Genomic DNA, 25552 nt, shown 5'->3' on the forward strand with positions numbered 1-25552 from the left:
TATACAACCCATTGAACCAAACGTAGCCATTGGGGACAGACACCACAAACAATGGAAACTACAAACGTGCAGCCTGCCAAAAGGAGACCCCAAACATAGCAAGTTAACCAAAATGAGAAGACAGAGAAACACACAGCAGATTAAGGAGCAAGGCAAAAACACACCAGACCTAACAAATGAAGAGGAAATAGGCAGTCTACCTAAAAAAGAATTCAGAATAATGATAGCAAAGATGATACAAAATCCCAGAAATAGAATGGAGAAAGTAAAAGAAACATTTACAAGGACCTAGAAGAACTAAAGGGCAAACAAACAGAGATGAACAACACAATAAATGAAATTAAAAATTCTCTAGAATGGATCAAAATCAGAATAACTGAGACAGAAGAAAGGATAAGTGACCTGGAAGGTAAAATAGTGGAAATAAATACTGCAGAGAAGAATAAAGAAAAAGGAATGAAAAGAACTGAGGACAGTCTCAGAGACCTCTGGGACAACGTTAAATGCACCAACATTCGAATTATAGGGGTTCCAGAAGAAGAGAAAAAGAAAGGGACTGAGAAAATATTTGAAGAGATAATAGTTGAAAACTTCCCTAATATGGGAGAGGAAATAGTTAATTCCAGGAAGCAAACAGAGTCCCATAAAGTATAAATCCAAGGAGAAACATGCCAAGACACATATTAATAAAACTCTCAAAAATTAAATACAAAGAACAAATTTAAAAGCAGCAAGGGAAAATCAACAAGTAACACATAAAGGAATCCCCATAAGGTTAACAGCTGATCTTTCAGCAGAAACTCTACAAGCCAGAAGGGAGGGACAGGACATATTTAAAGTAATGGAAGAGAAAATGCTACAACCAAGTTTACTCTACCCAGCAAGGATATCATTCAGATATAATGGAGAAATTAAAAGCTTTACAGAAAAGCAAAAGATAAGGGAATTCAGCACCACAAAACCAGATTTAAAACAAATGCTGAGGGAACTTCCCTAGGCAGGAAACACAAGAGAAGGAAAAGCCCTACAATAATAAAATCAAAACAATTAAGAAAATGCTAAAAGGAACAAGCATATTGATAACTACCTTAAATGTAAATGGATTAAGTGCTCTAATGAAAAGACATAGACTGGCTGCATGGATACAAAAACAAGACCCATATATATGTTGTCTACAAGAGACCCACCTTGGACCTAGGGAGACATAGAGTGAAAGTGAGGTGAAGGAAAAATATATTCCATACAAATGGAAATCAAAAGAAAACTAGAGTTTTATAGAAAACTAGAGTACCAATTCTCATATCAGAAAAAAAAATAATGACTTTAAAACAAAGACTATTACAAGAGACAAAGAAGGACACTACATAATGATCAAGGGATCAATCCAAGAAGAAGATATAACAATTTAAAATATTTATGCATCCAACATTGGAGCAACTCAGTACATAAGGCAAATATTAAAAACCATAAAAGGGGAAACTGGCAGTTACACAATCATAGTAGGGGACTTTAACACCCTACTTGCACCAATGGAAAGATCATCCACAATGAAAATAAATAAGGTAACACAAGCTTTAAATGATACATTAAACATGATGGACTTAATTGATATTTGTAGCACACTCCAGCCAAAAACAAGAGAATACACATTCTGCTCAAGTGCTCATGGAACATTCTCCTGGATAGATCATATCTTGGGTCACAAATCAAGCCTAGGTAAATTTAGGAAAATTGAAATTGTATCAAGTATCTTTTCTGACCACAACACTATGAGAAAAGATAACAATTACAGGAAAAAATCTGTAAGAAATAGAAACACATGGAGGCTAAACAACAAACTACTTAATAACCAAGAGATCAGTGAAGAAATCAAAGAGGAAATCAAAAAATACATAGAAACAAATGACAAGGAAAACACAACGACCCAAAACCTATGGGATGCAGCAAAAGCAGTGTAAAAGGAAAGTTTATAGCCATACAAGCCTACCTTAAGAAACATCTCAAATAAACAACCTAAACGTACATTTAAAGCAATTAGAGAAAGAAGAACAAAAAACCCCAAAGTTAGCAGAAGGAAAGAAATCATAAAGATCAGATCAGAAATAAATGAAAAAGAAATGAAGGACATGATAGCAAAGATCAATAAAACGAAAAGCTGTTCTCTGAGAAGATAAACAAAATTGATAAACCATTAGCCAGACTTATCAAGAAAAAAAGGGAGAAGACTCAAATGAATAGAATTAGAAATGAAAAAGAAGTAAAAACTGATACTGCAGAAATACAAGGATCATGAGAGATTACTACAAGTAAGTATAAGCCAAAAAAATGGACAACCTGGAATAAATTGACAAATTCTTAGAAAAGGACAACCTTCTGAGATTGAGCCAGGAAGAAATGGAAAATATGAACAGACAAATAACAAGCTCTGAAATTGAAACTGTGATTAAAAATCTTCCAAGAAAAAAGCCCAGGAGCAGATGGCTTCACAGGTGAATTCTATCAAACATTTAGAAAAGAGCTAACACCTATCCTCCTCAAACTTTTCCAAAATGTAGCAGAGGGAAGAACACTCTCAAACTAATTCTATGAGGCCACCATCACTGTGATACCTAAACCAGATATAGATGTCACAACGAAAGAAAACTACAGGCCAATATCATTGATGAATATAGATGCAAAAATCCTCAACAAAATATTAAGAAACAGAATCCAACAGCTCATTAAAAGTATTGTACACCATGATCAAGTGGGGTTTATCCCAGGAATGCAAGGATTCTTCAATAAACGCAATCAATGTGATACACCATAGTAACAAACTGAAGGAGAAAAACCATATGATCATCTCAATAGATGCAGAAAAGCATTTTGAAGAAATTCAACAGCAATTGATGATAAAAACTTTCCAGAAAATAAGCATAAAGGGAATTTACCTTAACATAATAAAGGCCATATATGACAAACCCACAGACAACATCATTCTCAAACATGAAAAACTGAAACCATTTTCACTAAGATCGGGAACAAGACAATGTTGTCCACTCTCACCATTATTATCCAACATAGTTTTGGAAGTTTTAGCCACAGCAATCTGAGAAGAAAAATAAGTAAAAAGAATCCAAATTGGAAAAGAAGATGTAAAGCTGTCACTGCTTGCAGATGACATGATACTATACATAGAGAATCCTAAAAATGCCACCAGAAAACTAGTAGAGCTAATCAATGTGTCTGGTAAAGTAGCAAGATACAAACTTAATGCAAATAAATCTATTGCATTCCTATACACTAATGATGAAAAATCTGCAAGTGAAATTAAGAAAACACTCCCATTTACCATTGCAACAAAATGAATGAAATATCTAGGAATAAACGTACCTAAGGAGACAACAGACCTGTATGCAGAAAACTATAAGACACTGATGAAAGAAATTAAATATGAAACAAAAAGATGGAGAGATATAACATGTTCTTAGATTGGAAGAATCAACATTTTGAAAATGACACTATTACCCAAAGCAATCTACAGATTCAATGCAATCCCTATCAAACTACCATTGGTATTTTTCACAGAAAAAGAACAAATAATTTCACAATTTGTATCAAAACAAAAAAGACCACAAATAGCCAAAGCAATCCTGAGAAAGAAAAACAGAGCTGGAGGAATCAGGATCCCTGACTTCAGACTATATTACAAAGCTAATGTAATCAAGAAAATATGGTACTGGCACAAAAACAGAAATATACTTCAATGGAACAGGATAGTAAGGCCAGAGGTAAAACCATGCACATATGGTCACCTCATCTTTGATAGAGGAGGCAAGAATATACAGAGGATAAAAGATAGCCTCTTTGATATGTAGTGCTGGGATAACTGGACAGCTACATATAAAATATCAAATTAGAAAACTCCCTAACACCATACACAAAAATAAACTCAAAAGGGATTAAGGACCTAAATGTTAGGCCAGACACTATCAAACTCTTGAGGAAAACATAGGCAGAACAGTCTATGACATAAATCACAGCAAGATCCTTTTTGAGCCAACTCCTAGAGAAATGGAAATAAAAACAAAAAGAAACAAATGGGACCTAATAAAACTTAAAAGCTTTTGCTCAGCAAAGGAAACCATAAACAAGATGAAAAGGCAACACTCAGAATGGAAGAAAATATTTGCAAATGAAGCAACTGACAAAGGATTAATTGCCAAAATTTACAAGCAGCTCATGCAGCTCAATATCAAATAAACAAAAAAGCCAATCCAAAAATGGGCAGAAGACCAAAATAGACATTTCTCCAAAGAAGATATACAGATTGCCAACAAACACATGAAAGGATGCTCAACATCACTAATCATTAGGGAAATGCAAATCAAAACTACAATGAGATGTAATCTCACACCAGTCAGAATGGCCATCATCAAAAATTCTACAAACAATAAATGCTAGAGAGGGTGTGGAGAAAAGGGAACACTCTTGCACTGTTGGTGGGAATGTAAATTGATACAGCCACTATGGAGAACAGTGTGGAGGTTCCTTACAAAACTAAAAATAGAACCACCATATGACCCAGCAATCCCACTACTAGGCATATACCCTGAGAAAACCATAATTCAAAAAGAGTCATGTACTAAAATGTTTAATGCAGCTCTATTTACAATAGGCAGGACATGGAAGCATCCTAAGTGCCCATCAACTGAAGAATGGATAAAGAAGATGCAGCACATATAGAGTGGAATATTACTAAGTCATAAAAAATGAAATTTAGTTATTTGTAGTGAGGTGGATGGACATAGAGACTGTCATGCAGAATGAACTAAGTCAGAAAGAGATAAAAAAAATACCATATGCTAACACAAATATATGGAATCTAAGAAAAAAAATAAAAAAAGGAAAAGGAAATGGTCTGAAGAACCTAGCGGCAAGACGGGAATAAAGATTCAGACTTACTAGAAAATGGACTTGAGCATACGGGGAGTAGGAAGGGTAAGCTGGGACAAACTGAGAGAGTGACATTGACATATGTACACTACCGAATGTAAAACAGATAGCTAGTGGGAAGCAGCCACATACCACAGGGAGATAAGTTCTGTGCTTTGTGACCACTTAGAGGGGTGTGATAGGGAGGGTGGGAGGGAGGAAGATGAAAGAGGGAAGAGATATGGGGACATATGTATATGTATAACTGATTCATTTTGTTATAATGCAGAAACTGACACACAATTGTAAAGCAATTATAGTCTAATAAAGCTGTTAAGAATAAAAAATTTTTTTTTAATTAGCAATCTATTCTTACACCTAAAGGACATATAGTAAGAAGTACAAACAAAATCCAAAGTTAGCATACTGAAAGAAATCATACAGATCAGAGCAGAAGTAAATGAAACAGAAACAAAGAAAATAATAGCAAAGATCAATAAAACTAGAAACTGGTTCTTTGAAAAGATAAACAAAAGTTATAAACCATTAGCCAGACTCATCAAGAAAAAGAGGGAGTGGACTCAAATCAATAAAATTAGAAATGAGAAAGCAGAAATTACAACAGACACCACAGAAATGCAAATCATCCTAAGAGACTACTACAAGCAACTCTATGCCAATAAAATTGACAACCTGAAAGAAATGGACAAATTCTTAGAAAGGTATAACTTTCCAAGACTGAACCAGGAAGAAACATAAAATATGAACAGACAAATCACAAGTAATGAAACTGAAACTGTGATTAAAAATCTTACAACAAACTGAAGTCCAGGAAGAGCTGGATTCACAGGGGAATTCTATCAAACATTTAGAGAAGATCTAACACCCATCTTCTCAAACTCTTCCAAAAAATTTCAGAGGAAGGAACACTCCCAAACTCATTCTATGAGTCCAGCATAACTCTGATAGCAAAAGCAGACAAAGATACTACAAGAAAAGAAAACTACAGAACAATAGCACTGATGAATATAGATGCAAAAATCCACAACAAAATACTAGCAAACAGAATCCAACAACATATTAAAAGGATCATACACCCTGATCAAGTGGGATTTATCGCAGAGATGCAAGGATTCTTCAATATATGCATATCAAACAATGTGATACACCCTATTAAAAATCAAAAACTAAAAACCATATGATCATCTCAATAGATGGAGGAAATGCTTTTGACAAAATTCAACACCAATTTATGATAAAAATTCTCCAGAAAGTGGGCATAGAGGGAACCTACTTCAACATAATAAAGGTCATAAATGACAAACACACAGAAAAGATCATTCTCAATGGTGAATAACTGAAAGCATTTCCTCTAATATTTGGAACAAGAAAAGGATGTCTACTCCCACCACTATTATTCAACATACTTTTGGAAGTCTTAGCCATCACAGTCAGAGAATAAAAAGAAATAAAAGGAATACAAATTGGAAAAGAAGAAGTAAAACTCTCACTGTTTGCAGATGACATGATACTATACACCAAGAATCCTAAAGATGCCAGCAGAAAACTACTAGAGCTAATCAATGAATTTGGTAAAGTTACAGGTTACAAAATCAATGCACAGAAATCTCTTGAATTCTTATACACTAATGATGAAAAATCTGAAAGAGAAATTAAGGAAACACTCCCATTTACCATTGCAACCAAAAGAATAAAATACCTAGGAACAAACCTACCTAGGGAGACAAAAGACTTGTATGCAGAAAACTATAAGACACTGATGACAGAAATTAAAGATGATAACAACAGATGGAGAGATATACCATGTTCTTGGATTTGGAAGAATCAATATTGTGAAAATGATTATACTACCCAAAGCAATCTACAGATTCAGTGCAATCCCTATCAAATTACCAGTAGAATTTTTTATGGAACTAGAACAAAAAACCCTGAATAGCCAAAGCGCTCTTGAGGGAAAATAATGGCACTGGAGAAATCAAACTCCCTGACTTCAGACTATACTACAAAGCTACTTTAATCAAGACAATATGGTACTGGCACAAAAACAGAAATATAGATTAATGGAGCAGGATAGAAAGCCCAGATGTAAACCTATGCACCTATGGTCAACTAATCTATGAAAAAGGGGGAAAGGATATACAATGGAAAAAAGACTGTCTCTTCAATAATTGATGCTGGGAAAACTGGACAGCTACGTGTAAAAGAATGAAATTAGAACACTCCCTAACACCATACACAAAAATAAACTCAAAATGGATTAGAGACCTAAATTTAAGACCAGACACTATTAAACTCTTAGAGGAAGATATAGGAAGAAGAGTCTTTCACATAAATCACAGCAAGATCATTTTTGATCCACCTCCTAGAGTAATGGAAATAAAAACAAAAATAAACAAATGGGACCTAATGAAATTTAAAAGCTTTTGCAAAGCAAAGGAAACTACAAAAAAGACAAAAAGACAACCCATTGAATGGGAGAAAATATTTGCAAACAAATCAAGGGACAAAAGATTAATCTCCAAAATATATAAACAGCTCATGAAACTCAATTTTAAGAACAATGAAAACTCAAACATAAAAAGGGGCAGAAGAAATAATTACACATTTCTCCAAAGTAGAAATAAAGATGGCCAAGAAGCACATGAAAAGCTGCTCAACATCAATAATTAATAGAGAAATGCAATGCAAATGTACAATGAGGTGTCACCTCACACCAGTTAGAATGGGTATCATCAGAAAATGTACAAACAACAAATTCAGGAGTGGGTGTGGAGAAAATGGAATGCTTTTGCACTGTTGGTGAGAATATAAATTTATATAGCCCCTATGCATAACAGTATGGAGGTCCCATAAAGAACTAAAAATAGAATTACCATATGACCCAGCAATCCCACTACTGGGCATATACCCAGAGAAAACCATAATTCAAAAAGATACATGCAGCCCAATGTTCATTGCAGCATTATTTGCAATAGCCAGGTCATGGAAACAACCTAATTGCCCATCGAAAGACAAATGGATAAAGAATATGGCTCATATATACAATGGAATATTCCTCAGCCATAAAAATGAACAAAATTAGATCCTTTGTTGAGACGTGGATGGATCTAGAGACTATCACAGAGAGTAAAGTAAGTCCAAAAGAGAAAAACAAATATCATATATTAACACATATATATGGGACCTAGAAAATGGTACAGATGACCCTGTTTGCCAAGGAGAAACTGAGACAAAAAAGTAGAGAAAAAACATATGGACAACAAGGGTGGAAGGTGTCAAGGGGTGGGAGTTGTGTTATGATGATTTGGGAGATTGTGATTGACAGTTATACACTGATGTGTGTAAAATGGATGACTAATAATATAAATAAATAAATAAATAAACATTAAAAAAAGAAAAAAAAAAACATACAAGGGAAGACCCATAAGGTTAACAGCTGATTTTTCAACAGAGACTCTTCAAGGAAGTAGGGAGTGGCAGACATATTTAAAGTGATGACAGGGAAAATCCTACAACAAAGATTCCTCTACCCATCAAGGATCTCATTCAGATTTGATGGAGAAATTAAAATCTTTATAGATAAACAAAAGCTAAGAGAGTTTCAGCACCACCAAACCAGCTGCACAACAAATGCTAAAGGAACTTTTCTGGGCAGGAAACACAAGAGAAGGAAAAGACTTACAATAACAAACCCAAAGCAATTAAGAAAATGGTAATAGGAACATACATATTGACAACTACCTTGAATGTTAATGAATTAAATACTCTAAACAAAAAACATAGAATTGCTGAGTGGATACAAAAACAAGAGCCATACATATGAGATCTACAAGAGACCCACTTCAGACCTAGAGTCAGTTACAGACGGAAAGTGAGGGGTTGGAGAAAGATAATCCATGCATGGAAATCAAAAGAAAGCTGGAGTAGCAATTCTCATATCAGAAATGATAGATTTTAAAATAAAGAGTGTTACAAGAGACAAGGAAGGACACTACATAAAGATCAAGGGATCAATCCAAAAAGAAGATATAACAATTTTAAATATTTATGCATGCAACATTGGAGCACCTCAGTACATAAGGCAAATACTAAGAGCCATAAAAGGGGAAATCTACAGTAACACAATCATAGTAGGAGACTTTAACACTCCACTTGCACCAATGGACAGATCATGCAAAATGAAAATAAATAAGGTAACACAAGCTTTAAATGATACATTAAACAAGATGGACTTGATTGATAATTATAGCACATTCCATCCAAAAACAAGAGAATACACATTCCTCTCAAGTGCTCATGGAACATTCTCCTGGATTGATCATATCTTGGGTCACAAATCAAGCCTAGGTAAATTTAAGAAAATTGAAATCATATCAAATATCTTTTCCAACCACAATGCTATGAGACAAGATAACAATTACAGAAAAAAATATGTAAGAAATAGAAACACATGGAAGGTAAACAACACACTACTTAATAACCAAGAGATCAGTGAAGAAATCAAAGAGGAAATCAAAAAATACCTACAAACAAATGACAAGGAAAACACAATGACCCAAAACCTATGGGATGCAGCAAAAGCAGTTCTAAGAGGCAAGTTTTTAGCGATACAATCCTACCTCTATAAAAAATAAACATCTCAAATACACTACCTAATATTACACTTAAAGCTATTAGCAAAATAAGACCACCACCAAAAAAAAAAAAAAGCCCAAAGTTAGCAGAACGAAATAAATCATAAAGATCAGATCAGAGATAAATGAAAAAGAAATGAAGGAAACAATAGCAAAGATCAATAAAATGAAAAACTAGTTCTTTGAGAAGATTAAAAAAAAAGATAAACAATTAGCCAGATTCATCAAGAAAAGAATGGAGAAGACTGAAAACAATAGAATTAGAAATGAAAAAGAAGAAGTAACAACTGCCACTACAGAAATACAAAGGATTGTGAGAGATTACTGCAAGCAACAATAAGGCAGTAAAATGGACAAACTGGAAGATATGGAAGAATTCTTAGAAAAACACTGCCTTCTGTGACTGAAGCAGGAAGAAATAGAAAATGTAAACAGACCTATCACAAGCACTGAAATTGAAACTGTGATTAAAAATCTTCCAACAAACAAAAGCCCAGGACCAGATGGCTTCACAGGCAAATTCTGTCAAACATTTAGAGAAGAGCTAACACCAATCCTTCTCAAACTGTTCCAAAACATAGCAGAAGGAGGAACACACCCAAATTCATTTTACAAGGTCACCATCACCCTGATATCAAAACCAGACAAAGATTTCACCAAGAAAGAAAACTACAGGTCAATATCACTGATGAATATAAATGCAAAAATCCTCAACAAAATACTAGCAAACAGAACCCAACAGCACATTAAAAGGATCATACACCATGTTCAAGTGGGGTTTATCTCTGGAATGCAAGGATTCTTTAATATATGCAAATCAATCAATGTGATAAACCACATTAACAAATTAAAGGAGAAAACCATATGATCATCTCAATACATGAAGAAAAAGCTTTGGACAAATTCAACACCCATTATGATAACAACCCTGCAGAATGTAGGCATAGATGGAACTTACCATCTATGCCTACATAATAAAGGCCATATATGAATAACCCACATCCCACATGATTCTCAATGGGAAAAAAACTGAAACCATTTCCACTAAGATTAGGAACAAGACAAGGTTGTTCCCTCTCACCACTATTTTTCAACATAGTTATGGAAGTTTTAGCTGCAGCAGTCAGAGAAGAAAAAGAAATAAAAGGAATCCAAATCAGAAAAGAAGAAGTAAAACTTTTAATGTTTGTAAATGACATGATACTCTACATAGAGAATCCTAAAGATACTACCAGAAAACCTGAGCTAATCAATGAATTTGGTAAATAGCAGTGTACAAAATTAATGCACAGAAATCTCTTGCATTCTTATACAATAATGACGAAAAATCTGAAAGATAAATTAAGGAAATACTCCCATTTACCACTGCAACAAAAAGAATAAAATATCTAGGGATAAACTTCCCTAAGGAGAAAAAGTCCTGTATGCAGGAAACTGTAAGACACTGATGAAAGAAATTAAAGATAATACAAACAGATGGAGAGATATACCATGTTTTGGATTGCAAGAATCGACATTATGAAAATGACTATACTACCTACAGCAATTTACAGATTCAGTGCAATCCCCATCAAACACTCAATGACATTTTTCACCGAACTAGAATAAAAAATTTCACAATTTATATGGAAAAACAAAAGACCCCAAATACCAAAAACAATATTGAGAAAGAAAAGCAGAGCTGGAGGAATCAGGGTCCCACACTTCAGATTATACTACAAAGCTATAGTAATCAAGAGAGTATGGTACTGGCACTGAGACATAAATATAGATCAATGGAACAGGATAGAAAGCCCAGAGAAAAACTCCTGCACATATGGTCACCTTATCGTTTTTTTTTTTTTTTTTTTTTTTTTGTGATACACAGGCCTCTCACTGTTGTGGCCTCTCCCATTGTGGAGCACAGGCCCCAGATGCACAGGCTCAGTGGCCATGGCTCACAGGCCCAGCTGCTCCATGTCATGTGGGATCTTCCCAGACCAGGGCATGAACCCGTGTTCCCTGAATCAGCAGGCAGACTCTCAACCACTGTGCCACCAGGGAAGTCCTGGTCACCTTATGTTTGATAAAGGAGGCAAGAATATACAATGGAGAAAAGACAGCCTCTTCAATAAGTAGTGCTGGGAAATCTGGACTGCTACATATAAAAGAATGAAATTAGAACACTCCTTAATACCATCCACAAAAATAAACTCAAAATGGATTAAAAACCTAAATATAAGGCCAGACAGTATAAAACTCTTAGAGGAGAACATAGGCAGAATACTCTATGACATAAATCACAGCAAGATCCTTTTTGACCCATCTCCTAGAGAAATGGAAATAAAACCAAAAATAAACAAATAGACCCTATTGAAACTAAAAGTCTTTGCACAGCAAAGGGAACCCTAAACAAGATGAAAGCTAACCCTCAGAATGGGAGAAAATATTTGCAAGTGAAACAACTGACAACGGATTAATCTCCAGAATATACAACCAGCTCATTCAGCTAAATATCAGAAAAATAAACAATCCAATTTAAAAATGGGCAGAAAACCTAAATAGACATTTCTCCAAAGAAGATATACAGATTGCCAACAAACACATCAAAGGATGCTCAACATGAATAATCATTACAGAAATGAAAATCAAAACTACAATGAGATACCACCTCACACCATCCAGAATGCCAGTCATCAAAGAATCTACAAACAAAAAATGCTGGATAGGGTGTGGAGAAAACGGAACCCTCTTGCACTGTTGGTGGGAATATAAATTGATACAGCCACTATGGAGAACAATATGGAGGTTCCTCAAAATTTAAGAAGAGAACTACCATACAACCCAGAAATCCCACTACACAGCATATACCCTGAGAAAACCATAATTCAAAGGGTCGTGTACCACAATGTTCATTGCAGCTCTGGCCAGGACATGGAAGCAACCTAAGTTTTCATCAACAGATGAATGGATAAAGAAGATGTGACACATCTATACAATGGAATATTACTCAGCCATAAAAAGAAACAAAATTGTGTTATTTGTAGTGAGGTGGATGGACATAGGGACTATTATACAGAGTGAAGTAAGTCAGAAAGAGAAAAACAAATACAATATGCTAACATATATATATATATGGATTCAAAAAAAAAAAACAGTTTTGAAGAACCTAGGGGTAGGACAGGAATAAAGACACAGACATAGAGAATGGACTTAAGGACACATGGAGGTGGAAGGCTAACCTGGGATGAAGTAAGAGAGTGGCATGGACATATATACACTACCAAATATAAAATAGATGGGTAGTGGGAAGCAGCCGCATAGCACAGAGAGATTGCTCAGTGCTTTGTGTTGACCTAGATGGGTGGGATAGGGAGTGTGGGAGGGAGATGCAAGATGGAGGAGATATGGGGGATGCATGTATATATATAACTGATTAACTTTGTTATACAGCAGAAACTAACACACCTTTGGAAAGCAATTATACTCCAATAAAGGTGTTTAAAAAAGAAAAAAGAAAAACGATGTGCTGCCCAGTGTAGGTCAAGGAGGCTAATAAGGAGAGTCCTGGATGGTATGGAGCAACAATGCCAGCCAACATCAACCACAGTAACCAAGTCTGCCCAGACTATTGGGAAAACAACCCAAAACAAAACAAACAAATAAAACCCTACTTTTATTTTTTAAGTATAATGGAAAAATTTATTCTTTAAAAAAAAAAAACTGGCCTTGCCACTCAGCTCTCAGGATCTTATTTCTCCCACCAGGGATTGAATCCAGGCCCTGGCAGTAAGAATGCTGAGTCCTAACCGCTGCACAGTCAGGGAATTCCCCAAAATTTTTTCTTTGAGGACCAGATTGTAAATATTTTAGGCTTTGCAAGCCAGATCTAGCTTTTGTTGCAAATAGTTCTTTTATTTTTCTTGTACTAAAACAAACAAACAATCAAAATTAACACTTTAAAAATGTAAAAGCCATTCTTATCTCATGGACCATGGTTTGATAACTCCAGCTGTAGACCAAAGCTTTCAAGCACATTTAAACAGTAGAAAACTTCTATTCAAGAGAGATCTTATGTCAACCGCAGTAATCAAAATCAACCCAAGTGAAATGGCTGGCAGTTTGTTCGTGGTCCCAGGACCCTGACTACTCTGCTTTTTCTTCTAGATTCCAGATATCCCTGGGGCAACTATACAGAGTATACGAGCTCTTTGGAATACAGCTTAAATAGTTGGATATCTGTGCCGCAGAGAATGCCAAGGACTTTTGGCAAAGTAACAAAGAGTATGCAAATATCAAAAAAGCTCAGACCTTACATCAACAAGAAATAAAGCACTTAACAGGCTGGCAGTGACCATCTGCACATTTTTCCTATGGTACTACCATGTTCAGTCACCTAAGTGAAAATCTAATTCTTTATCTTTTACCTGCACCATGTCTTGGACAGAAATTCCTTTACAATGTACTCGTTTCCTTCCTGTCCCAGTTCTAACAGAGAGAGTGTACTTTTATCTCTTTCTACCAGAATAACTGTGCAAGTCTCTTAACTCATTCCCTCACAGGCTCCTTTTACACTCTCCATTCTCTGTCCTTAGCCAGCCCACCTCAGAGAGGCTAAGTTTTGTAATTACATTGCTTTGATTTTGTCTCTTCATTTTCTCAGTGACCCGAATCCAATTCAATGTATTCAGTCATTGATCAGATATTTATAATGCCCAGTATTCAATATGCTGGAGACTGCAGGATCCACAGATATATGTTAGAATCTCTGCCTTCTCTTAGAAGAGATAAGACAGTGACAAAATACCTGTGATAGAAGGTGGAATGCGACAAGAGTCATTTGAGTAGCATGAGCAAAGTTCAATAAAGTAGCTACAGAAAATTTCTGGCTGGTGAGATTGGGAAAGACTTGAGAAGGCATTGAAGATTTACTAGAAAGTTATTACATGAAGAGGAAACTGGCAGGACATTGTGATAGAGAGAAAGGCAAAAGCAGAGGAAGTGAGGTAGGAAATCACACAGATGATTCAGGAAATTATAGCCATATAACTTTAGTAGTTGAGTGATGGAATGAACTTCGAGAATGAGCTAAGCCAAGTTTGTGGAAGGGTAGGATTCGTGGCCATGTTGTTTAAACTGTATTCAGTAGACTTTGGAGGAAAGTTAATGTTTTTTGAAATCCATATGCCCTATGCCCTATTATTAGGTGAACGTATGTTTGGTTTACTCAGCCATGATGTAGTGAAAGGGCTTTACACTGAGAGTTAGGGAACTCATGGATTCAAATTTCTGTTATAGCTACTTTTATTTCATCTTTATAGGTTATCAGTAAATCAAAGGGAAATGAAGAAAATGATCCTTTCCATTTATATTTTAAATGTATGTATGAACTATGAAGCGCTGATGCTATATACAAAGTTAGGAGTTTTAAAAGCTGGAAAGAAAGTTCGGCTGTGGAACTTCCAAGAACAGATGAGATACAGTGGGGTTGTTTTTGGTAAAATTGGAAAATAAGAAAATATATGTCTTTAACCTTTCAACCTAATATGGCAGATAAAGTTTCCCTGCTACTCTCACATTAGATCATGAAATCCTTGGGGAAAGAAGAGTATTTGCTTTGATTCCTGTTTGTATTCTAAGCACAGAGCAGACAGACTGGCTCATAACAACCACTCATTAAATGTTGCTTGAATGAATGAACCCTACAAACTCCATCAAAGCCTCCATTCTAGAGGAAAATCTGTAAGCAAATGCATGTTAACAAATAAATGATTACCCTTATGTTAAAATGAATTTCCCATATAAGAAATAAATATGGAATAGACCATTGCCAGCGTCCAGTTTTAATAGCAGCACACATAGAAGAGGAGGAGTATTTAAAAGGGCTTCAAGTTCTCTGCAGCTGAGTTCCCAATTGACTACTTCCTGCTTTTTTTTCCATCTGTGACCCCTAGATTCCTACCTGAAAGCCTAGCTTTTTCAAGTACAACTGTCTTTAAATGAATTTACTCTCTCTTCCTTTGTCATATGGCAAGAAAAAGAGAACACCTGAGTGAGTCAGATCCTCTAGATAATCCCAAATTTTTCTAGGTTGTGAGGAACACCTTGTGATACCATGCTCCAATGAATGTCACCAAGCTCTAAGTCAGTGCCCTGATTAATTAGACTCTCTGTCTGAAAAAAAAAAAATTACCTATTCTTTCACATGGAAATTCTTCCACAGTTGAACATTTATTTTGCTGTATTGAGCTGTATTTATGTTAAATTCCCTTCCTTCCACATCTAGGAGATTTGACATGCCTTGTGTTCATGGTTTCCAACCTGGCTTCTCTGATTACTTGCTCACTGCATGCAGCTTAGACAAAATGAATGCAATTGGTCAAGATGGTCATATATCTATTTAAAGTTGAGATGTAATGATATTGCCATTTTAGTTATCTGAGGTATCCAAAATGTCTGTAGCCAAATATATCTTTTGCATTGATGTTAAATATACTAATTTTACTTCCACTTGAACATGGTACCCATTCTCCACCCTACATTCTGAAACATTCAAAAGAGTTTAGGAGAGAAGACAGCAAGAATACAAAAATTACAATAAATTAAAATACCATTAGAGATTTAATCCAAATATACCAACCTGTATATGGTGACAAAACATTACCACAACACTGTGAACTAGTGGAAAACCTTGTTTATGTTGCATATTTCACTTGCTAAAAAAATTATTAAAGGAGTAGACTAACCAGTACTTTTTGTTTGCAGTAACATAAATTCAACTCAAAGAACAAGCCAAATGTTTTGGAAAGAAAACATTGCCTCACATAACTGGGAGATACAGTAGAGTGTTGTGTCAGGCCCCGCTGACTAGTCTGCTCAAATAGCATCATCATCCATGTATCCTTCTCCAGTTATTTGATAACTTCTTTCCACACAATGGACATGATGGTTTTCAGAACAAGATCCCAGCTGAAAGATAACATTTCCTGGATGGGCGTATTCATTTCCTATTGTTGCTATAACAAATTATCATGAACTTGATGACTTAACACAAATTTATTACCTTATATTTCTGAAGGTCAAACATCTGAAATAGGTCTCCTGGGTCTAAAATCAAGTTGTCTGCCAGGTTTCATTCCTTTTGGGAGACTGAGAATTCACTTTCTTTCCTTTTCCTGCTTCTAGAGACTACCTGCATTTGTTGGCTCGTGGACCTACACTCAATCTTCAAAGGTAGGAGTCACATCACTCTGTGCTTTCATTGTCATATCTTCTCTAACTCTCCTGCCTCCCTCTTTCATTTATAAGAATGCTTGTGGTTACATTAGACTTACACACCTAATCGAGGTTAATATTCCCATCTCCAGATCTTCAACTTAATTCTATCTGCAAAGTCCCTTTTGCCATGTAAGGTAGACTATCCACAGGTTCTGGAGATTGGAATGTGGACATATTTAGGAGGGTATTATTCTGCTTACAATAACAGGTTTGCCAAAAAAAAAGTCCTTGGAGAACAGAGAGAGCAAAATGGATAAAGGGGATCAACTCTATGGTGACAGATGGAAATGAAACTTTTGGTGGTGAGCACACTGTTGTGTATACAGAAGTCAAGATATAATGTTGTGCCTATGACATGATATAATGTTATAAACGAATTATGCCTCGATAAATATTTTTTTTAAAAAAAGTCTAGGGGGTATTATGAGTAATCTGGCTTCTGTGATGTGCTTATGTCCAACGAATCTCTGTGCCTAGGAAGATTGTATACTCTGATTGGCTAGCCTGAGTCATATGAGACCAAGTCCTATGGTGAGGGTGCAGGGATGATGGTTTTAGCTTTGATCATTATTCATGGAATGGTTTCACTGTGGGAAAAAAAGAGAATTTCTTATTAGAGTAGAGCAAACAGATGCTGGAAAAAGAAAACAATCACTGACATCCACTGCACAGGCAGATAAATGGGCGTATTTGCCTAGTCCCCAACCCTTGTAAGAAGGATACCATAAGTTAAGAATTAGCTTAACTTTTAACATTTAAGAATTCTCTTTTTAAAATATAAATATCAAAGTTTGTGTGGGAATAAATATTCATGTTAAGTCACACATCCATGTGAAATTGTGTATCAAAATCTTATTCTTTATGCTGGCATTGGCTAACGTAATAAGTTACTTTGAGGGAGAAAGTTAGAAGATCTCAAAATGAGAGGTTCCAAAGAGGGTATAAAGGGAAGGTAAAAAACATGGGTTGTGTACTTAGCTCCTCACAGCCTGATCATGTGCCATCTCTGACTCTTCTTGTGCCAACATGTAAACGGACTCTTGGTAAATGCACCCATCTCATAAATTAGGTCTTTCCTTCCCCGTTCATCCACTCTCCTATGCCTTCCTTAGCATCTTGCCAATCTGAGAACTAATCAGAGCTTTTTGTTCAGAACTCCCATCCCTTATTTCTGCAAGATGGCAAGATCGGCTCTGTCCCAGAGACCCAGAGGAAAGGCAGTTGTGCATGGGCAGAGCCATCCCTCCACTGGCAGCCGCTCTTCTGCGTTTGGGCATTAATTCATAATCAAACATTGATGAATCATGCTATTTTACTGAAAAGCACAGTCCTTAAGTCAACCATCTAATCTAAGGGAAGAAATTAAACTCTAAACCAACATAAACACATTACAAGTCATTACTGTAATTAAAAAGGAATGTATAATTAAAACATTTGTGTATTTTAGCTCAAATTCATCTGTGGTTAGAAATTTTAATGAACTGTTCATCAAAGAAGTCTCAGGAGTCTGGGGATAAGTTTAGCATAACAAGAAACTGAATGTTTTCTTTCCTTTGTTTCAGGAGCCCCATTCCCTCTGGTTTCTAAAAAGCAACCTGTCATTGGTTCAACCAAACTAATAATGATTCTAAGTGGTTATGATTGCTTCTGTGTTTTAAACTGATGTTATCTTTTTATCCCTTAAGAATCATGTTTTTCATAATTACTTCTCTTTTGTCCTTTCCGTAAGACAAATGATTTTGTAATTAGCGATGAAGGAAGGAGTCGTCACTCCAAGACATCTGTCAAGTTGTCAGGAAGGATGTCTCCCTGTAGCTATATTTAAACTTTCTGTTTAATAGCCTCTTGCTTTATTTCTCCAGAACATCTCTGCAGAATCATGCCCAGGATCCCCTAATGATCAGGTTCTATAAAACATCGAGCAATTAGACTGTAAGAAATATCGCTCCCCAGAACGTCCTTCTCTCTCCTAACACTCCCTTCCTGCGTCTCCCCACCCACCCGGACCTTCCCTCCCTAAGCTCTGTGGTCTCTAGTGTTAGGCTTTAGCAGGTGAGAAGGTGAAATGGCAGTGTGTCAACAATTAGGCTAACATTTTCCCCAACTTCAGCTTTTCCTTGTAACAATGCTCTACTCTGAATGAATGGCAAGCTATTGTTAGAAACAGAATACTTTCCCCTTGGAGGGAACCCAGCCGTACTAGTGCTGTGTATTTCCCATGCACCCTACAGAAAAATGACGTGCTCGCTCACATCTTTGCTGTTCTTCTGTAGCATCTGTAGCAAAGAACAGCCTCCCAGTGACTCCTAAAGCCTCATTCCTTAGGAACAGAATCCAGACTGACAGGAATATCCTGTGGAACGCTGAGGACGATGGGGAGTCCATCTTATCATAGGATTCAAGATTACTGCTGATCTCCAATTCCAACGCCATTCTGTCAACAGCTAACACCCTAAATCTCACAGAAATCTCAAGCTGCTCTAATCACTCACTCTCTTTATTCTTCCATAGCCCGTTTAACTCATGACTCTGGTTCTTCATAAGAGAAAGGTAGACACAGGGAGTGCTGTGATTCCCAAGAGCCACATAGAAGTACCAGACAGATCCAGGGAAAGCAAAACTTAGTGAACTGCAGTCTGATACTGACTTTTCACTGGCCCTAGCAGAGACACAGAGACAGCTGAGCACCTTGAGTTCCTTCCATGTCTTAGGAGAAGTCTCAGTATACTTATCCTTCCTTTTGAGCATATTTCCAGTTTCTCCCTCCTTCAAAACACCCATACCTCTGGCCTGGGTCCCAGGGGCCTGTTAAGCTTTCAAATGCCCTGAAAATTATCAAGATAAAGTGGAAAAACTATTGCTTAATATATTTTTCCTCACAAGGTTAGTTGCATTTAACAGCAAACTCTTGAAGATCAAAAAGGCAATATGAAATGACCAAAAAAGAAAAAAAGGCATTATGAGGTAGAATTACAGGTTTCAGAGAGATCAGGGTGTCAAAGCTTCTGCCTTCTGATAGGGTAGGTAGACTGGCCCTGGATCCTTTCTTGTCGCATCCCGTGGTGACTGCTTACTCTTCCTGCCCGAGTGCAGTGCAGGAGCAGAGTGCAAGACGTAGGAAGAAATGTGACAAACACAGTGGCTGGGATGCTAAGGACAATAATTTAAATCAGTGTGTTTACTTTTCTGGTTAGTTTCCCAATGGATTCCTCACAGAGTTCATGATTATAGTTAAGATGAAATAAAATCATAAAATGTCAAAAGCTTGCAGTTCTCTTTTTCTATTCCAAATGCCACTCCTTCTGTATGGCTATTTCAATGTCCCTTCACTCCTGTTTCATCCTTTGTAAAACGATTCTGCACATCAGTGTCAGACCTAAATACTACTTGTAACATTACCTTGTCTTTCTGCTGTCAAGAGGCTGAGGGGGCTTCCTGACACCTAAGGGTTAATGCATGGCTTCATGTCACCTGCCCTCACCCCATCCATCCTGGATGCTCATCATTTCTCAGCAGTGGTCTTTCTGAGCTCATTAAATTGGGCACCTCCCTTTGCTCCACCCACCTCACCTGAATTCCTATTGGCTCAAGTTTGTTGGCACTATTTCAGAAAGTAGAAATACAGAGAAGATCTTAAAATACCATGTAGCTGCCCTCTGGCTCTCATCTCTCCACTTCTGGAGTTCTTTCACATGAGAGGAATAAAACTCTATCTTGTTTAAGCCACTGTTACATCTGTTGTTGATTATCAGCAACTGAATGCAATTCTTAACCAAATTCATGGGAACGATTATTTTTACCTGTAACATGTTTATTACTAATACTGAACAGGTGATACCTGCCTAAGTATTTGGTTTTTGGTTTAGTTATTCATTTGTTTGAGATATTGCATCGAATATTCTGAAATTCTGAAACTATTTAATTCAACTGATGAAGCTATCCTTTGTGCCCTTACTTGGAAGGTATCATCCATCCAACACCTCCAAGTTTCATGCTCGGGCTCTCCTTTCTCTGCCCCAGCAGTGCCCTACCTGCTAAGTTTCTAAAGGGGAAAATCATACAAACATGCAATCATATCACCTTCCCATGATTTCACTTGCCTCTAGTCAGTAATTAATATAATTTTGTGTGGTTACCAACGCTTTATGTGAACTTGCAAACATATAGAGGCACAGCTTCAGTGCAGAAAGGTAACCCCAAAAAACTTTTTTTCTGAAACGTTTTTCAGACTAGAGAAGCTTACAAGTTGTGGGTGGAATTAATGAGTGAATAACAGAATCATAGGCAGTAAAAATTATATATTTAAAAACATATAACAAGGACAGATAAGACACTGTAAGAGCATGAATAGGTGAAAAGATTTATATGAAGAAGCTCCATAGTTTCACATAAATTTACATGATGTGAACTCATGTAATGATGTGAGGATTTTTTAATGTTATGATTAAAATTTAATGATTTTTATTTGGAAAAATTATAGTGTCACCTTTGGTCTTTATTACTCTCTTTCCTTGAAGCAATATTTATTGGTATGTTGGGGGTTACTAGTATTTGTATTTAAAAAGTTTATGTTTTACGTGAAAGGAGAAGATATTGAGTATAGACAGAATTGGGCATGGGGATACCACAAAACAGAGCAAGGATATTGACCTCCAAGAAAGGGAAATGATGAGAACAAAGACATCATGATTGCAAGGAGAGGTACATGAAATCTGCACCCTAGGGAGAAAGCTGAGAGTTAGAAAAATGTCAAATGAGTTTGTGAGATGTAAGAGAAGTTGTAGACATTCCTCAAAAAAATTAAAAATAGATCTACCACACAGCCAAGAAATTCCACTTCTGGGTAAATACCCAAAGGAAATGAAGACAGGAGTTCAGTGAGGTATATGCACTCCCATGTTTATTGCAGCATTATTTACAATAGCCAACATAAGGAAACAACCCAAATGCCTACCAATAGATGAATGGATAAAAAAGACATATACACAATGAGATATTATTCAGCCATGAGAAAGGAGGATATCCTGCCATACAGCACATATCCTGTAATGTGCTCAGGGTCCATCCTGCAATAACATGGATGGACCCTGAGCACATTACACTAAACAAAATAAGTCAGAGAACTACCTGATATTACTTTAACATGGAATCTAAAAAAGTCAAACCTGTAAAAAAAGAAACAAACAGAGAGTAAAACAGTGATCATGAGGGGTGGGAGGATAAGACTGATGATGTTTAAGCGTCCAAACTTGTAATGAGTAAATAATAGACCATAGAGATCTAATGTACAGTATATCAAATATAGACAATACTATTGTAATAAGTAAGTAATGTGATAAGTATCTTTAGAGCAGCAACAATATCATAATATATAAATGTATAAAAGTAACACACTGTACACCTTAAATTTACAAAATGTTACATGCCAAATTTATCCAATTAAAAAGAGAGAGAGAAAAGAAAAGACCCATGCCTCATTTCCCTGCTAGATTCTCAGACTATGTGTAAGTGAAAAAACACTGGAGAGAAGTAGCTATAGTCAGCCTCATTGTGACATAGAAGGCAAAGAAAACTTTTCATGACCCAAAAGTGTGGTGTTGGTGTTGTCTATGTGTGTCACTTGTTTTCAAAGAGAATCGTTAAACAAAATGGAAAGACAGGCCAATAGAGGCCAGATCATCTCAGTAGCAGCCTATTTGGACTGATAATCAAGGACTAGATGTATCCTTGCCTCTAACACACTGGCACCCTCTTGAACTGAGACAGCCCTTGGGGAAAACAGAAACTTCATCGTCTTCATTTTACAAAAAACAAAGCGGTCCAAATAACTTTCTACATAGGTCCTTTCTCATGTGTAGAAAGGGGAAGACCATGAAGCACAAGGCTATGGAATTCATTGTAGGGATGCTAAAAAAGATAATTTCAAGTAATGCATCCAGCATTAATGTGCAAAAGCCCATCATGAATGATCCTTTAGTTTGGGAATGATCCTTAGAAGGCTTTTCTCCTAAGTGAGAACCCCTCTGGGGCAAATAATACATTGTGTAGAACATTTTGATATAAAGATGTTCATGAGGTCACCATTTGGAGAGGTCGTAAGATTTTAGAAAAAATGAGATTTTAGAAATAGGTAAAGAGATTTAGGCCTTGCCCTAAGATAACAGTGGAGTCAGTCATACATGATGTTCCTTTTTTATAAGTCCAGAATCAAGGTTAAAATTTATTTTGCATATATTTTAACATCTTTGTCCACCGGTCCTACTTATACCTTAGTATCCCCCAATTTCTCCTGCAAAAAGTGAGACCAATGCATTACACACTCACTCACACATTCATTCATGCACTCACACACATATTCCCACTCACACATACACTAAATTTTGTGGTTTCCCCTGGGATTACTAAATGTTAAACTTCAATGAAATGAGTATCCCATGGTTTACATGCCAGGTCCATAGGTCTTTCTTGATAATCTTATAATCTTTGATTTTACTGAAGATGATATCATGGATCTATTTGAGATGCTTGTTTGTTCATAGTTAGATCAATTACTTTTTATTATGAGCATAAAAAAGGAAGAGGGGAAGAAAAGAAATAAGAAAAATGAAAAGAAATCTAAAGGTAATCAATAAGACAGTTTTCACATTAAATACAAGAAAAATGTTTCTAACCATTTCAGCTGTTTAACAAAAGTTTTATCTCTCAAATGGGTCAATGTCATATCATTCTACAAACACTGGTGACATCAGAATTGCTCTATAAAAGAGATCCTCTTAAAGATCCTCAGCTGGGTACAAGGACCATGAACTTCTTGGGACTTTTTCTAGCTTCATGATTTTACCCTTCTACTATCCCATGTGAGGAACACTTCCTGATGAAAAGCTTCTGCAGGCATTACCAGCTCTGCTGCCCCCCATGAAATTTACATATTTTCTGGGCATGCATGTTCCCAGGCACACACATTCACACTGAGGCTTTCAAAAATCATTGATGTTAGCAAGATGGGTATTTAGGTGAACTGCATCTGTCAGAGTAAATATTTTCAAGATGTCTCCAGTGACCATGTTTTTCACTAAGGTTTCCAGTTACATTTTGTATAATTAATCCTAACATTGTAATCTTATTCAGAAAATGGAGTATCAGAGGATGCTGGTAAATAAATCTTCTGGCTATGAAGATACTACTCCAGAGATTAGGAAGCAAACATGATGGCTACTATTGTCTTTGCAATGACTCTTGAAAATATGTTAATAAATATTGGGTTTCACAATCCCCAGGCAAATAAATATTTAATTATAACAATGGATATTTACCTAAAAAATATGAGTTGAATCTCATGTATTATGATTTGAGAAATTAAACATATAATAATTTAACTCTTAAACATCTACCACAATACACTGCATTAGGGTCTGGAATACAACCATGTAAATCCTACCCTGATTTCCAGTTAAACATGGTGAATTAAACACACATATTTATCTCTTATTCCCTCTTTTTTTAAATAAAATTATTTGTTTATTGTTGGCTGTGTTGGGTCTTTGTTGCTGTGTGCAGTCTTTCTCTACTTGTGGTGAGTGGGGGCTACACTTCATTGCGGCATGTGTGGGCTTCTCATTGAGGTGGCTTCTCTTGTTGCAGAGAACAAGCTCTAGGCATGCAGGCTTCATTAGTTGTGGCCATGCAGACTCAGTAGATGTGGCTCAGGGGCTCAGAAGACGTGGCTTGCAAGCTCTAGAGTGCAGGCTCAGTAGTTATGGAGCTCAGGCTTAGTTGCTCTGTTGCATGTGGGATCTTCCTGGACCAGGGCTCAAACCTGTGTCCCCTGCACTGGCAGGCAGATTTCCAACCACTGCACCACCAGGGAAGCCACTCTTATTCCCTTTTGAAACTCCTCTATAGTGGGGCATCAGAAGAGGCAAATAATAATAATAATATAGAGACAAGAGCTGATGAAATATGCCAACAAAACTTGAGAAATTGGAATGAAACCAAGAGGAAATTAACTGTCTGAGCATCTCAGAAGAACCTGAAACCTGAGTACTTGCAAAAATATAGCCAAATATTGGCAAAATGATTCATGGAAGGAACCTGGGAATGTTTAAGATTTAGACACCAGCACCTTGGATGAAAGTGCCAGGTAGCACTTAAAACTGGAGAGTAGGTTGGAAGTATTTATAGGAGCAATTACCAACCTAAGTACCAGTCATTACCTTGTGTAGTCAGGAAGCTCAGTGTACCCATGGATGCAGAAGACTGGAAGTATGTTTTCTGGAACAATGAGACCATAAAATCTTTGCTCTTAGACAAAATAGTCTTAGCTAAAGGTCAAAGTGAAAGTGCTGTATTAAAAACAGATTATTCATGAAAGCATACTTAGTAAACTAATCATATCCTACCCTACTCTTCCTTATGATCTTCCAGAATGCTGGAAAATTGAGGTTTTGCCTCTCAAGTCAATATGTGAATGACTCAGGAGACAGTCCGTCCAAGATGAACAAGCTGTCACTCCCTGATTAACCTAGAGTGACACCCACAATTAGACATCCCTGCTCATGAGCACAGAAAACAGATCAGTTTTTAGTGCCTCACTCTTAATTATGAATATATCACAAGTCATCACCAGATGGTTGTAGAAGGCCTCAAAAATAAGGACAGGGCTTCCCTGGTGGCGCAGTGGTTGGGAGTCTGCCTGCCAATGCAGGGGGCGTGGGTTCGTGCCCCGG

This window comes from Lipotes vexillifer, unplaced genomic scaffold (assembly GCF_000442215.2).
Source record: "Lipotes vexillifer unplaced genomic scaffold, Lipotes_vexillifer_v1.1 scaffold90, whole genome shotgun sequence".
Classification (NCBI taxonomy): domain Eukaryota; kingdom Metazoa; phylum Chordata; class Mammalia; order Artiodactyla; family Lipotidae; genus Lipotes; species Lipotes vexillifer.